Here is a 14,628-nt window from a genome sequence, read left to right as displayed (position 1 = left end):
CATCTATCTGATGATGCACTTGGCTGCACTACATTTCATAGTGATGTCATCAAAGATTTTGTGCCTCATAAAAGAAAATATATCACAAAACATTTTGTATAATTGCTTGCCCTACACACAAAATGTGTGTAATAAGTTTGTTAAATTTTTTGTGTTTTTAATTGCTTAAATATATCTATGAAAAGAAATAACATCAAACAAAATAATAAATTTTGTTTGTTTTTTATTTTCATTTAAAAAAGTATATAAAAAATACACACACACACAATTAAATATACTGTATTCATTTACATTCTATTCAGTTATAAAAAATGATATTCAAAATGATTTTTATGAGGCCAAATCTTGACATTTTTACTAACAATACCGATTGGTGCATGAAGTATGCTATATGCCTATTCACGAAAAAATTCCATTAGTTTCATTACGTGAACAGCTGTGCATCTATATATATAAAGTATGCTAGTTTTTGTCTATTTAAAAAAATTATTTAAAAATATGTTTTGATATAAAAATTCATTATTTATAACTGTGTCCACTATACGTTAAAAAGGATAGCATCAAAAAAGTCAACAGTTTTGAATTATTTCTTACCTATTTGTAGATTATAAAATGACATAATTTATACAAGGGCATGAAATTGGCACACCTGTCTACAGGTTAATAATTAATATACTGTTCTACATTTCTGACAGTTCATATTTCTTAAATAATTAATTAAAGTTGCTGATAAATTATCATTTTATACTGCAACGTAACATTTATCAGTACAGTTTGACTATAAATCTTTATTATCAAGCTAAATCTAATATATATTTAAGTCAAGTTTCTTTGAATTAAAAAAAAAAAAAAATTTCAAAACAGCTGGTTGATCACCAAGTTTTGCATATGTCTGAAGTTTCCTGTTTATACTCTCCTGTTTCCTGTTTACAGTGACCGGCCCCAGGGCCAGAAGTTTACAACTTTATTATTACAGCATCTAAATTGAGCAGTGATCAATTAACAAAGGCTGTACATATTTTCAGCAGCATATGGATTTGACTGTACAACACATACAATACTGACCATGTAGTTTACCCCGCAACCACAGCCAAGTCTTTCATACATACACAAAACTTGATATTTGCTCACTGTTAAAATTTTTGTAAGGAAACTCATTCCAATGAAGAGAGAGTGCATGACTTTCATTCCCAGCCCCACAAACTAACTGAGTAAGTACATATGCTTAATTTTTCTGCTTCCACAAGCTAATTGTATATGCCTGACCCAATCATTGACTATGTGTATAAATACATCTCCCCACATATGCAGAGATGAACTGCACACAGGAACTGTATCCTTCCGTGGCCATTTCCAAAGTTCCAAAAACTTTTTTGATATTAATATGTATACTAAGGCACTGATATCACAGAAACTTATAATAATTTTATAAAGCACTAAATAATGATTAAAGCAACAAAAGAGGTGCAAAATACTACTCAAACTTAATTTGACTTACCTTGAGACCTAGTAGATGGCAACAGAGATAATCTGATTCTGTGCGATTGATATTACTGTGGTCTCCAATATAACAAAAGTTTTCCATAACTGGATCAAGCCACATTAGCTGATCTTTCTGTTCAACACCTGATACTGGATATTCATAATAACCTTGTAATTTGCATTCTGAATTCAAATTAGTTAATTCTTGTATATAAGTTTCAGGAGATTGTTGCACTGACCATTGTTCAATATTTGAATTGCAATTATCTGAAAAAGTATAAGATGCATACTGTAATCCATCAGATACTGGTTGTAAATTGTTCTGACCATTGTTAAACACTTCACTTGGAAATTCTTGTTCTGTGAAGTTTACCTGTTCTAAGACTGATGAAATAAAGTTCTGTGCCTCTTGCATTTCTACCTTATCTAATGGTGAGGCATCATGCCAGCCCACTGCTTTTGAGTCCACCACTGCTGCTGCTGCTGCTACTTCACCAATAGAAATAAAGTTCTGTGCCTCTTGCATTTCTACCTTATCTAATGCTGATGAAGGAAAGTCATATATTTCTTGTGATAAATGCATACTTTTCTTTTCAGTTTGCTCAAGTGTATTCATTACCGTTGCAGATGCTTCTTTCTGTATTGATTTAGGCAGTTTTTTGTTTCCTTTTTTCTTTTTTTTATCTGTATTTGAATAACAGAAAAAGTATTAGATAAGAGGTTTACTGAAAAAAATCAATAAAGAAAATACAAAAACATTGTTACCTCAACTTATTTTTTTAATTATTAAAAAAAATATAATTTGCTAAAAGAGAGAAAAAAAATGACCATATTAAATTATCTGAAATTGTTTTAAATTAAGAATTATATTGAAATTCATAAAGAAGCGTTCTTAGAGCAATCCAATTACTGTGAAATTCTTTAATAAAGGAGTAAAATACCTTCTATTAATATAAATGGAATAAACACTGCTATATATTATTATGTATTTGTTATTACTTGTTTATTTTTATTATCTGTACTAGTACACATTTCTGCAGAAGATGATATAAGGGGATGTACAAGTACCCATCATGATCACAATATGAGATGTAATGAAACAATGCCATTAAAATAACTTCGGTTAATTTACTGCAAATAGACATGATGCATTTGCCCTAATTTATCTCAGTAATCATCATGTTTAAATGCTTTAATTTCAGTAAAATCTTTACAAAAACATAACTCTTTTTGACATCATACTTTCTTCTGCGTGTATCCCCCCCCCCACAGGCACATTATTCTTGACATAATGAAGTCTAACCTCAAGTGTCTCTACAAATTTATTATACTATGTGCTAAAAAAAAGCAATAGATTTTAGCACTAACATTTTTTTGCACTTTTCAAAAAAGTGTAAAAAAAAATACCAATGCAAAAACTACCTTTGGAATATGAGAATAGGTGAAAAAGATTTTTGCTTATCTTATAAGTATATGAAGCACAAATTGAAAACATTTATTCCTCCTCTATATAATCTTCCAGAAATAATATTATTTTCACTATTCATAAAATTAAGAATACCTTTATTCAGAGTTCTGCCTTTTGTGTTTAAAACCGCATCTCTACAACAAAATGACTGCATCACCATTACCAAATTTTTTTCCTGTAAGACATATTCAATGTTAAGAAGAAAGAAGTATGGTAATGGAATTTGTGACAATATTTCATAACTGTATTCCACTGCAACTTCACTTGCTTTGGCTGAGTTGTGGAATGGACCACTGTTATTGTAAATAAGAAAAATGTCCAGCTAAGGTAAAGAAAGCCAACACGAGAACCACAGAAAACTACAAGAAACTTACTGTACAAATCAGTTTGCCACTACTGCACTTTAGTGCTGTTTGCTCAGTAAATAGACGGTGTGTGTTTTTGATCTGGAGCAGAAGTGGAGAATAATATATTGATTGTTGTTGTTGTTGTTGTTATTTAGCTTAACGACACAAGGGCTACTGAGGCCAAATTGTGTCTGTTCATAGTTTATTTAGTCGAAATATAGCACTGTTGGTGTTAAATTAAATACTCCTATATAGTCCAATACGTTTTAAAAATATTACAAGTTCATTTATGTTTGCTTCATTTCCCAGGATATGAGTTAAATCATGTGAGAGGTTCAACCTAGAGACTGACTGAAAAGTGTTTGACCGTATGGTTGAATATAGGGGACAATCGAAGAGGAAATGCCTAACAGTAAGTTGACTGTCACAGGATGAACACTGGGGTGGATCTTCTCCCAGTAGCAGGAACAGATGAGTATGATGAGTGTGTCCAATTCTGAGTCTTGCCAGTACTACTTCCTCTCGTCTGTTTTGTCGAAAGCCTGAGAGCCACAGCTTTGGTTCTTGCTTTATCTGGTAAAGTTTATTGTTGGTGTTACTTTTCCAGATCTGTGACCAAAACTTGCTTTGCGAATAACAGGCTTATAATCAGTGTAAGGAACCTGAAGATGTTCTGGGCCAGCTGGATGAGGATTTTTAGCTGCAAGATCCGCACTTTCATTTCCCGGAATACCAGAATGGCCAGGGATCCAGCAAAAACTGATTGATTGATTAGACACACTGCAGGAAAATAGCTGAGAATGAATGTGTTTCAAGGTAGGATGAGAAGATGAAAAATTCTTCCTTATGGCAGAAACAGCACTGAGCGAGTCAGTGTAAATTATGACAGGTGAGATGGAAAGTTCAATAATTTTACTGAGTGCTAATTTGATGGCATATAATTCGGCTGTGAAGACGCTGCAGACTAATGGTAGTGAAGCTGTAACCGTTAGAGAAGGAAAAACTGCAGCTGCACCAACCGCAGTAGCTGTTTTGGATCCGTCAGTATAGACTTTACAGGCATGGGAGTTCAGAGTAGTGTGAGCTAAGTGCAACTGCCTGATATTAAAGGAAGGTACAGTATTCTTTCCCCACTCCAAAAAATGTGTATCGTGGGAGGAAGAAACGTATGTCCAAGGTGGAACAGGAGCAGTTGTGTTCTGAAAAATATCGCTTAAATTGATATTCCAACTCTGAGAAAGCTCTTTAATCCTTAGTGAAGCAGGTCTGTTTTCATTTGGCTTGCTGTCATATATCAAATCCCACCGAGTATTATAAAGATACTCCCAACTGGGGTGAGATGGAAGACTCTGGATCTTAGCAGCATAGTGGAGCAATAATGATTTCCTACGAAGATGTAATGGAGGATCGTGTGCTTCGATATAGAGACTCTGGATTGGAGAAGTCTTAAAAGCGCCCAACGCAGTCCTGAGAGCACTGTGCTGGACAATATTTAGACGTTGTAAAGTAGTGCTCCTGGCAGAGTCATACACCGGACAACAATAATCTAGCCGTGACCGGATTAAAGTTCTATAAAGGTGCAATAGTGTATACCGATCAGCGCCCCATGACATAGCCGAGACTGATCGCAGTATATTCAGATGCTTTAGACATGTATTTCTTAAATGAGAGATGTGAGCTTGAAAATTCAGCTTGCTATCTAATATCACTCCAAGGAATTTAATGGTACTTACAAGCGGGATTGGAATATTGTTTATTTGTAATTCCGGATCGGGATGGAGAGTTCGTTTCTTGCAAAAGTGGGTGAGAGTGCATTTCTTTTCTGATAGTTTGTAGCCATTCCGTGAAGTCCACGATTGTATTTTGGTAATAGCAAGTTGGAGCTGCCGTTCGATGGTGTTCATACTTTGAGATCGACAAGAAATTGTAAGGTCATCTGCGTACATGTAAGTTTCAACAGTTTTTGGGATGTCTCGTGTTATGCTGCTAACTCGGATTGAAAATAGTGTTGGACTAAGTATCGATCCCTGCGGGACTCCTTCTTCCTGAATGTGAAATGCAGAGAGTACATTTTTATATCGGACCTGAAAAGAACGCAATTGCAGAAAATTTTGAATTATTTTCGGCAAATGGCCCCTAAGCCCCAAGTGGTAAAGGTCCATAATAATCCCATGACGCCATGTAGTGTCAAATGCCTTTTCAAGATCTAGGTTGACCATGACAAGATGTTGTTTCATGACAAAGGCATTGCGGATATGAGATTCGGCTTTGATAAGCACGTCCAGCGTTGATCTATTCTTCCGAAAGCCATACTGATGATCTGGAAGGAGATTTTGTGCCTCCAGGATGTAAGTAAGCCTAGTGTGAACCATTCTTTCGAAAACTTTACCCAGGCAGCTCGTAAGAGATATTGGCCTATAGTTTTCAACACAGGAATGATCTTTTCCTGGTTTTGGTAAAGCAATAATGAAAGAATGACGCCAGGAGGAAGGATAGGCATTTTCGGAGAATATCCGATTATAAAAGATTAACATGGTACTCAAATCTTCTTGAATTAAATGTTTCAGCATAACATAATGAACTCCATCTGGGCCTGCAGCACTGTTTGAAGATCTGTTTAACGATTCTTGAAGTTCTATGAATGTAAAGGGTTGGTTGTACGGGAAAGAACGGTTCGTGAAAAAGTTGATTTTATATCGTTCTGCACTAGTTTTTATGTTCTGAAATGTGGACCCATAGGAGGCAGAAGCAGAGATTGTAGCAAATGATTCAGCAAGTGCATTAGCAACTTCTTCAGCTGTAGATAGGTCTTTCCCTTTCCAATGAAGTATTGGAGAGGGCATACGAGCGAATTTCCCATTTAGTGCCTGTATTTTTTTCCAAATGAGGCGTGTGTCGGTGTCTTTTGTGATTGTTGAGGCAAAAGCGATCCACGAGTCTCGTTTCGCTTTCCGTCTAATCTGCCTTGCTTTTGCTTTAAACCTTTTATAAGCAATGAGGTTATTAGTGGTGGGATTCTTACGGAAATTATTCCAAGCTCGGTTTTTTTCCTGTTTGGCAGTGAAGCAATCTGCATTCCACCAGTGATTTCGGTGATTGTGATATGTCTTGGATTTTGGAATGTAAGTATTTGCTGCAGTCAGAATCTGATTGGTGATGTAAGTATTTACATCATCAATAGGTTCTTTTTTAACGTAAGATCTGTCTAGAAGTATTTGAGCAGAATAGCCATCCCAGTTCGCCTTTTTAAACTTCCAAGAGGATCGTTTATCAGGATTTGGTGTTACTCCTGTTTGTAAGGAGCAAATGATCGGAAAGTGGTCACTGCTAAAAGGATCAGTTAATACAGACCATGTCATGATTGGAAAGATGGAAGGTGAGCAAACTGACAAGTCAATTTGAGAAGTAGATCCTGTAGGTAGGTGGATGTAGGTAGGAGATCCAGAGTTTAATAAATTTAGGTCATTATTATATATAAATTCCTCGATCAACTTGCCTCTTCTGTCCATTGTAGCTGATCCCCACAATGGATGGTGGCCATTAAAGTCACCGAAAAGACAAATTGGAATTGGAAGTTGTGCGATGAGGTTGTCAAGTTCTGATTGGGCCAGTGATAGAGATGGTGGAATGTAAATCGAAACAATGGTAACTGAAATACCAACTGCAATCCGAGCTGCCACAGCTTCTAGGCTGGTTCTTAATTGGATCGGTCTGGACGGTATGTTAGTATTTACAAGAATGGCTACTCCTCCACGGGCAGGAGACTCTGGGCTTCTGTCTCGTCTGTATATCATAAAATTTGAGAATTTCGGCGAAACTTGGGGTGACAAGAATGTTTCCTGTAGGCATATACCTATGGGGTTAAACTGAGAGATTAAATCTCTTATGTCATCCGAATGGCTGCTTAGTCCTCTACAATTCCACTGTATGATGTTAGGCATTATTTTGGTTTGGCTGAAGATGATTCATCTGACTGTTTTTTATGTGCAGGGCATTTTTTTCGGTCTTTTTTTGGGAATAATGGACGTCCAGTATCCATAGTGTCATTGGCATGGAGTTCTAGAATAGGGTCTTCATCATTTTGGTGTACATCCACTTCCATAGTGTTGGTTGTTGGATCAGTTTCCTTAGATTCTTTATTGGGTTTCAATCTTTCCGCATCATTTGAGACTGTCACAGTAGCAGTTGGGATACTAATTGGGGTGTTGGTGGCATGGCTGGTTTTAGTTTTAGAATTTTCTTTTCCAGTGGTTGATAAGGTTGTTTTAACCCAATTAGCTAGCGAGACGTTGGGCGGTATTGAGACATCTGTTTGAATTGCAGTTGTTTGAAAACTGCGGGTTCGAGAGGCATATGATGGACTTGGCATGGTCAACATTATTTGTCTGCGTGCCTCAGGATATGGGACTTTATGTTCTACTTTGTATTTTTGGATTGTCCTACCTGTTTTCCACATCTCACATGATTTAGAAAAGGCGGGGTGATTGCCTTTGCAGTTGGGGCAAATGGGAACTGCGGCTGGACAATCTGCCTGTGTATGATCTTTAGCTCCACAAATAGGACAGATGGCGTCACCTCTGCATGCCTGCTGTGAATGGCCATATTTCTGGCATTTGAAACAGCGAAGAGGATTTGGGATGTATGGACGAATTCGACAATTTAAATATCCAGCTTTTACTGAAGATGGCAAATCAGGAGTACTAAAAGTTAAAATGATGGAACGAGTTGGAATGAGATTTCCATCTTTTTTGGTCATAATTCTTTTAGCAGCGATTACCTTTTGATGGCTAAGTTCTTGGACTAATTCCTCCTCAGACACTGTAATTAAGTCCCATTCTGTGATGACTCCTTTAGATGAATTTAAGGTATTGTGAGGAGTGACAGACACTGGTAATCCACCAAATGTAGTTGTTTTTAATAGCCACTCAGAATGTTTGGATGTGGCTGTTTCAACCAGGAGATCTCCTGATTGTAGTCGCTTCACCATTTTTGGTGACCCTGCAATAGATTCTAGATGTCTTTGAATCATAAATGGTGATAACTTGCCCACGGGCTGCGTGGACAGAGAGTGTATCACAAGAAAATTAGGGATGTCTGGACGCTGTGCTTCAGTTCGAAGCCTTTTTGGTTGATTGTCATTATCATGACAGGATTCTTGTCTTGAGCTTGGAAGCTCTAAGGGTGGAAAATTGTTTGAATCCATGATAGCTCCTTTTCGCCCTGGGGGTTTATCTTTACCACCCAGGTTTCCGGCCCCGCCACGGGGAGGCAGGAGCAGTGCCACGAGGTGACCAAGCGGCTGAGTTAGTAAGTTAGTACTAAGAGAAAAGAACAGAAAGGTGGCTTCCCTTTCTGGGCTTCTGCCTACTTCTTGTAGTGCGAGAGAGCTACTATGCTATAGAAATAAAGAAAACGGTTTTTCAAACTAAAATAGAAACTGTTCGCTCAAATGTTCTCTGTAGAAAAACGCTTTAGAAAACGCACTAGAATCGCTTGGCCACGGAACGCTTGGCACCCGGGGCCAATATATTGATTGACAGACAACATAATGATTAGTGAGTTAACAACATAACCTTTAAGGTTAGATTGTTAATGCACATGTCTTTATGTATATACATATCATAACTTCAATCAATCACTTAATTCTATGATGTTATCATCTGTTGTGTTTACGCACCAATAAGTACATTGTTTCCTAACCTAATTTATCTCAGTAACCACCATGTTTAAATGCTTTAATTTCAGTAAAATCTTTACAAAAAAAAACTCTTTTTTGTAAAGAGTTCAAGATTAGGTTAGGAAATAATAGGAAAAGAAAGAAAGATTATATATATATATATATACATATCATAACATCAATCAATCACTTAATACTATAATGTTATCATCTGTTGTGTTCATGCATCAATCAGTATATTGTCTGTCAGGCCTACGTCTCAATCAATATATCATTATCGACTTCTGCTCCAAACCAGTAGCACACACTCCCTGTTTACTGAGCATGCAGCGCGAAGCTGTGGTAGCAGAAGTCCATGCATTACCACTACCGATAATATGCACCATCTGTTTACCATAAATGCAAAGAGATGTTTTTTGTTGTTTTTTGGTTTTAGGAGCATTAGCAACTAAGGCCATATTGCTCCGGGATATGCGGTTGTCATTCCCTGATCTTTCCGCATTCTCCGTATTTGGTGGTGACGGGATCGAACCCCGGTCTAATCAAGAAGCGTGTACTACGCACTGCTGCTCCTTCCCACCTGGCTACGGAGGCACCATGCAGAGAGAAACTGTGGTAGCAGCAAACCAGTTTGTCTGGTAAGTTTCCAGTAGTTTGTTGTGGTTCTCATGTTGGCTTTCTTTACCTTAGCGAAATGCCCTTTCAGAGCATGTTACATCACTTTTCTTTGATTATTTGGTGTGATCATTTCAAAAAAACCACTATGACAAAATTATGCAAAAGTAGTGATAAAGCATCATTTCTGTAAAAACAGAGTCTAAAAAATTTGCTACAAACACATCAAAAATTCTCTAATATTGTGAAATAAATTCGCAGTGATATGAACTTCAAATGTCAGTTAGTGTTCAGATGATCGGTCATCACATGTTGAAAGATACTGCTTTTATTCCATGATGACTGGTAGTATTATCAACAAGCAACAGAATCTTCTAGTTTTCTTTCTTCATCTGTTGGCTCACAGTTCTAAATCATTCTTCAAATACTTTTGGTCATCCATACCTTCTTACTGGAGTACCAAGTAACAGAATTAACACTAGTTCCCATATAGTGTTTTTTGAATATGTTGGGCATCATGCCAGTCCACTGCTTTTGAGTCCACCACTGCTGCTGCTGCTGCTACTTCACCAAAAAGGAATTCAAAAATTAATGTTATTTCATGTCCTAAATAATTTTAGCCATCCATTGCTTGCCTGAAAATTTTTTATATGTAGCCTTTATTAAATTTATTTGGCTACATAACTGGAAAGTAAACTGCATAAAATTTCTGAAAAAAAAACATTTCAGAAAAATTGTCCCTTTTATATAATTTTCTTTGTTCCAGTTCTCTACCCAAGCATTCAGAATTAATTCCTATTTGTTTTAAAGTATTTCATACATACATAAAACAACATATGTTTTTGATAGATTCAGTGATCACAGAATCATGACCACCCCATTCGTAATGGACTCTGCCACACAGCTCACAGTATAAAAAGCCAAGCAGCTTCCTACACTAGAGCAGTGGTAATTTGCATCATCATGAAAGTCAAAGAGATAAAATAGCAGTTGTGGGATGAAGTAAAGATATCATGGAGTTTCAAAGAATACATTTGTGGGAGCTTATGCAAAGGGTTCTTCCATATCAGAAACGTCATGTCTTGTCAGTTGCTCATGGCCCACTGTGGTTAGGGTGTACAGAGAATAGGATTGAATGGGTCAAACCACCTCTCACTGGCAGAACGGCAAAGGATTATGCAAGTTGGATGTTTGTGGTAAGTGAAGGGTGCAGCATGTTGTACGGGCTCAGCAGACGATCACTGGTTGACAACTGACATCACAAAACAATATCTGGAATGCAATAACAGTGCACTCATTTGAATGCAGGATTGCAAACAAGCATGCTGGTTGGATGAGTCCAAATATCTGGTACAACAAGCCAATGAATGCCTTCATGTGTGGCACAAGCAACATGAGTCCATGGACCCATCATGCATGATGCCCATTGTCCATGCAGGTGGCAGTGGTTGCTTAATATGGGGCATGTTTTGCTGGCAAGGACTAAGCCCTTCCTCTCCAGTGTGTATGGACCAATATTTCACCGGTGAGGTCTACTGGCAGCTTCTTTCATTGTCTCTACTGAGACCATGTGCATCTTGCCATGTTGCATTTTTCCCCGACAGAAATGGGATCTTCCAAGATGATAATGTGCCATGTCATCGGGCCCACACCGTGTGCCAATGGTTCAACAAACACAGTGAAGATATCATCCATCTTGATTGACCTCCAGATTCTCCTAAATTCAATCCAATTGAATACCTGTGGAATGCTTTGTAATGGAAAGTGAGATGCACAGACTCGCAACCATCATCTATTCTGACACTGTGGAAAGCCTTGCAAGCAGCATGGCTGCAGATCCCTAAGGACATCTTCAAACATCTAGTGGAGTCAATCAATATCTAGGCAAATAGCAGTTATCTGTATGAACAGTGGTCCAATATGGTATTAAGTAGGTAATCATAATTCAGTGATCACTCAGTGTATGCTTAAGTACGTATGCTTGATTGAGATATATATATATATATATATGCATATAAAACCATATATGTGAGGGGAGAAAAATAGCACAATGAATTCAATGATGAAAGGCCAACAGAAATCCATCAGCTACCATTGTTACTTTCTGTATAGTCTACAGGTCACCCTCTAGGAGGCCAACTTCCAACCAAAAAGAGTCAGGAATCATTATAGAATTTCAGAACTAAATATTTTCTGCCTGTGATCCTCAGAGTCAGAGAATTATGAACTGTGGCAAAAATGTCCCAGACTAGTGCTGTTGCAATCATGTTCAATGAGTTTGAAAATAAACAGAAGTTGTAAGTTATAGTTCAAACGTCCTCCAACAGATGATAGTACAGATACTGTCCAGTAGGCTGACAAGTTATAAGTAAGAACCAGTTTTGTTAGTAACATTAATGTTCTCTGTCACAATTTTACAATGGAGCAATGAACGAATATCAAATTTTGCTTTAAACTGGGAAAATCTGAAACAGAAATGTATTAAATGTAAAAACTGTTTATGCTCATACCAATGTGTTTGAATGATACAAGCTGAATAAGTATTTTTCATTCATATCAAAGATGGACATGAGGATCTTTGCAATGATCCAAGAAGTGGGCATCCATCAATCTCTCAAAATGAGGACAGAGTTGCAAAAGTATGGAAAATTGTGGCAAGAAATCATCGTTTGACCCTCAGAATAATGGCTAATGACTTGAATATGAATAAAGAGATGATTTGTCAAATTCTGCATGCAGATTTAGAGAAAAGGAAGGTCTGTACAAAGGTTTTGGTGCACAGCTTCACATAACGAACAGAAGCAACAAAGAGTATCATCATGCAAAGATTTCATCCAGTTTTGTCAAAAAAATCCTAATTTCCTCAACTGTATTGCTACTGGATACAAATGTTGGTGTTTCAGTACAAACCAGAAACGAGAAGTGCCAGAGCATGCAGTGGACTTCAAAATCATTACCAAGGCCCAAAAAGTTTTGTTTACAGAAGTTCAGGATCAAGAAGATGCTGATCACATTTTTAGACAAAACAGGGTGCGATTCATAATGAATTTGTACCTTGTACCTGAAGGGGAGAGAGAGTTAATGCTTCTTTCTAAGTACAGCTGCTTCAAAGACTATTGAAATGTATTTCCCAGGTGAGGCCACAATTTTGAGATAAAGGCAGCTAGTTCTTGTTCCACAACAATGCCCCTGCCTGTTCTGCACTTTTTGTGAAGATATTTCTGACTAAACATGCAAATGTACAGATTAACCATCCACTCTGCTCTCCCAATCTAGCACTAGCAGACTTCTTCCTCTTTCCAAAGGTGAAAACTGCCCCCAAAGGAAAGAGATTTCAAGATGTTGTGGACATAAAGATAAATGTAACTGCCAAACTGAACATCTTCTGTTTGAATGCCTTCGCTGACTCTTTTCAGAAACTTTTAGAATGGCATAATAAATGCAGTAAAATCAGGTGGTAATTATTTTGAATAAAAATAAAACCATTTTTGAGCTCCTTCACTTTGTTTTCTTTTTATTGAACCAGTCCAGAAACTTTATTGCCACACCTTGTATATCATGCTAAAAAAAGCATCTATGTTCATTGATTTATCAAGTGAATAAACAGTTTATACATACATACATACATACATATATATATATATATATATATATATATATATATGTATGTATAAACTGTTTGCATGTATGCATTTATATACAAAATTGTATGTATGCATATATACAAACAATTTCGGCTAAGGTAAAGAAAGCCAACACGAGAACGACGAGAAACATTGGATAACTTACGCGGAAAATTACTTTCCCAACACCGGACTCTAGCGCTGCTCGCTCGGTAAACAGATGGTAGGTGTTATCAGTCTGGAGCTGAAATCGAGAAGGATATATTGTGACTGACATGTAGGTGTGGTAAACGATATAATGATTGGTGGTGGGCACTACAGGGGACAAGCTACTGGGTAGTCATTGGTTGGTATTATGATGTGTATTTATGAGTAAAGAATGGTACATAATAGTTTTGTGATGAATGGTAAACAGGTAATAGTAGCGATGAATCTTTTAAAGATGAAAGAAATTTGGAAGGAAAATAAAACATTGGTTGATTTTTTGATGAAAACTAAATTAATAAAAGTTTCATTCTGTTCATTGCTATGTTCATTGTTTTTTTTCTCATTATTAAAAACAGATTTTTGTAGTTCGTGAGTGTTTTTACTATATTGTTGATTTAGGTTTGGTTACGAAATCTGGAAAAGGTTTCTTTACTTTTCATTATATTTCGTAACCTATCTTAATTTCGTAACCTATTTCATTATATTTCGTAACCTATCTGAAAGAAAGATTCTTTATATATATGTAGTGAATAGCTATTGAGGTGTTGATTGACATTATGATATGTGTGTGTCTGCACGAGTGTCTTTAAAAATAAAAGTACAGTAATAAAAAATTTATATTTTAAGCGCTAGTCCACCCATGATTCTAAATAAATAAGGTTAGGTTACCCCCTCCATTTTGGGAGGGGTTCAAGCTCCCACGGGATTCAAGTGGAGGTAACCTGACCTTTTTTCACCATTATGGAAAGCGTTCATTAGGGCAAGTTACCATTAGTGCTTCTGAGTGCTACTAAACCGATGTTATCGTGTGTTGTGTTCACGACCAATCAGCACATCGTTTGCCATGCCTACCTGCCAATCAATATATCGTTCTCGACTTTGCTCCAGACCGATAACACTTACCGTCTGTTTACCGAGTGTGCAGTGCTAGAGTGCCGTATCGGGAAACTAATTTTCCACATAAGTTATCCGACATTTCTCGTCGTTCTCGTGTTGGCTTTCTTTACCTTCGCCACAATTTCTTATATACTTGTAAATGAATTATTAAGTTCAAATTTTAAGCATAATGCCTTGATACAATCTGTCAGAAATAATGCTTTGCTCATTAGCATTATAAAATTAAGAATACTACTATTCTTATTGGCTGGCACAATAGTTTTACAATAACACACTTTATAAAAGTCTAAGAGGTTGTGATAGTTTAGTGTT

Source organism: Mastigoproctus giganteus, chromosome 7 (assembly GCF_048544385.1).
Source record: "Mastigoproctus giganteus isolate SK-2022 chromosome 7, ASM4854438v1, whole genome shotgun sequence".
Lineage (NCBI taxonomy): Eukaryota > Metazoa > Arthropoda > Arachnida > Uropygi > Thelyphonidae > Mastigoproctus > Mastigoproctus giganteus.
This window is presented reverse-complemented; position numbering follows the sequence as displayed.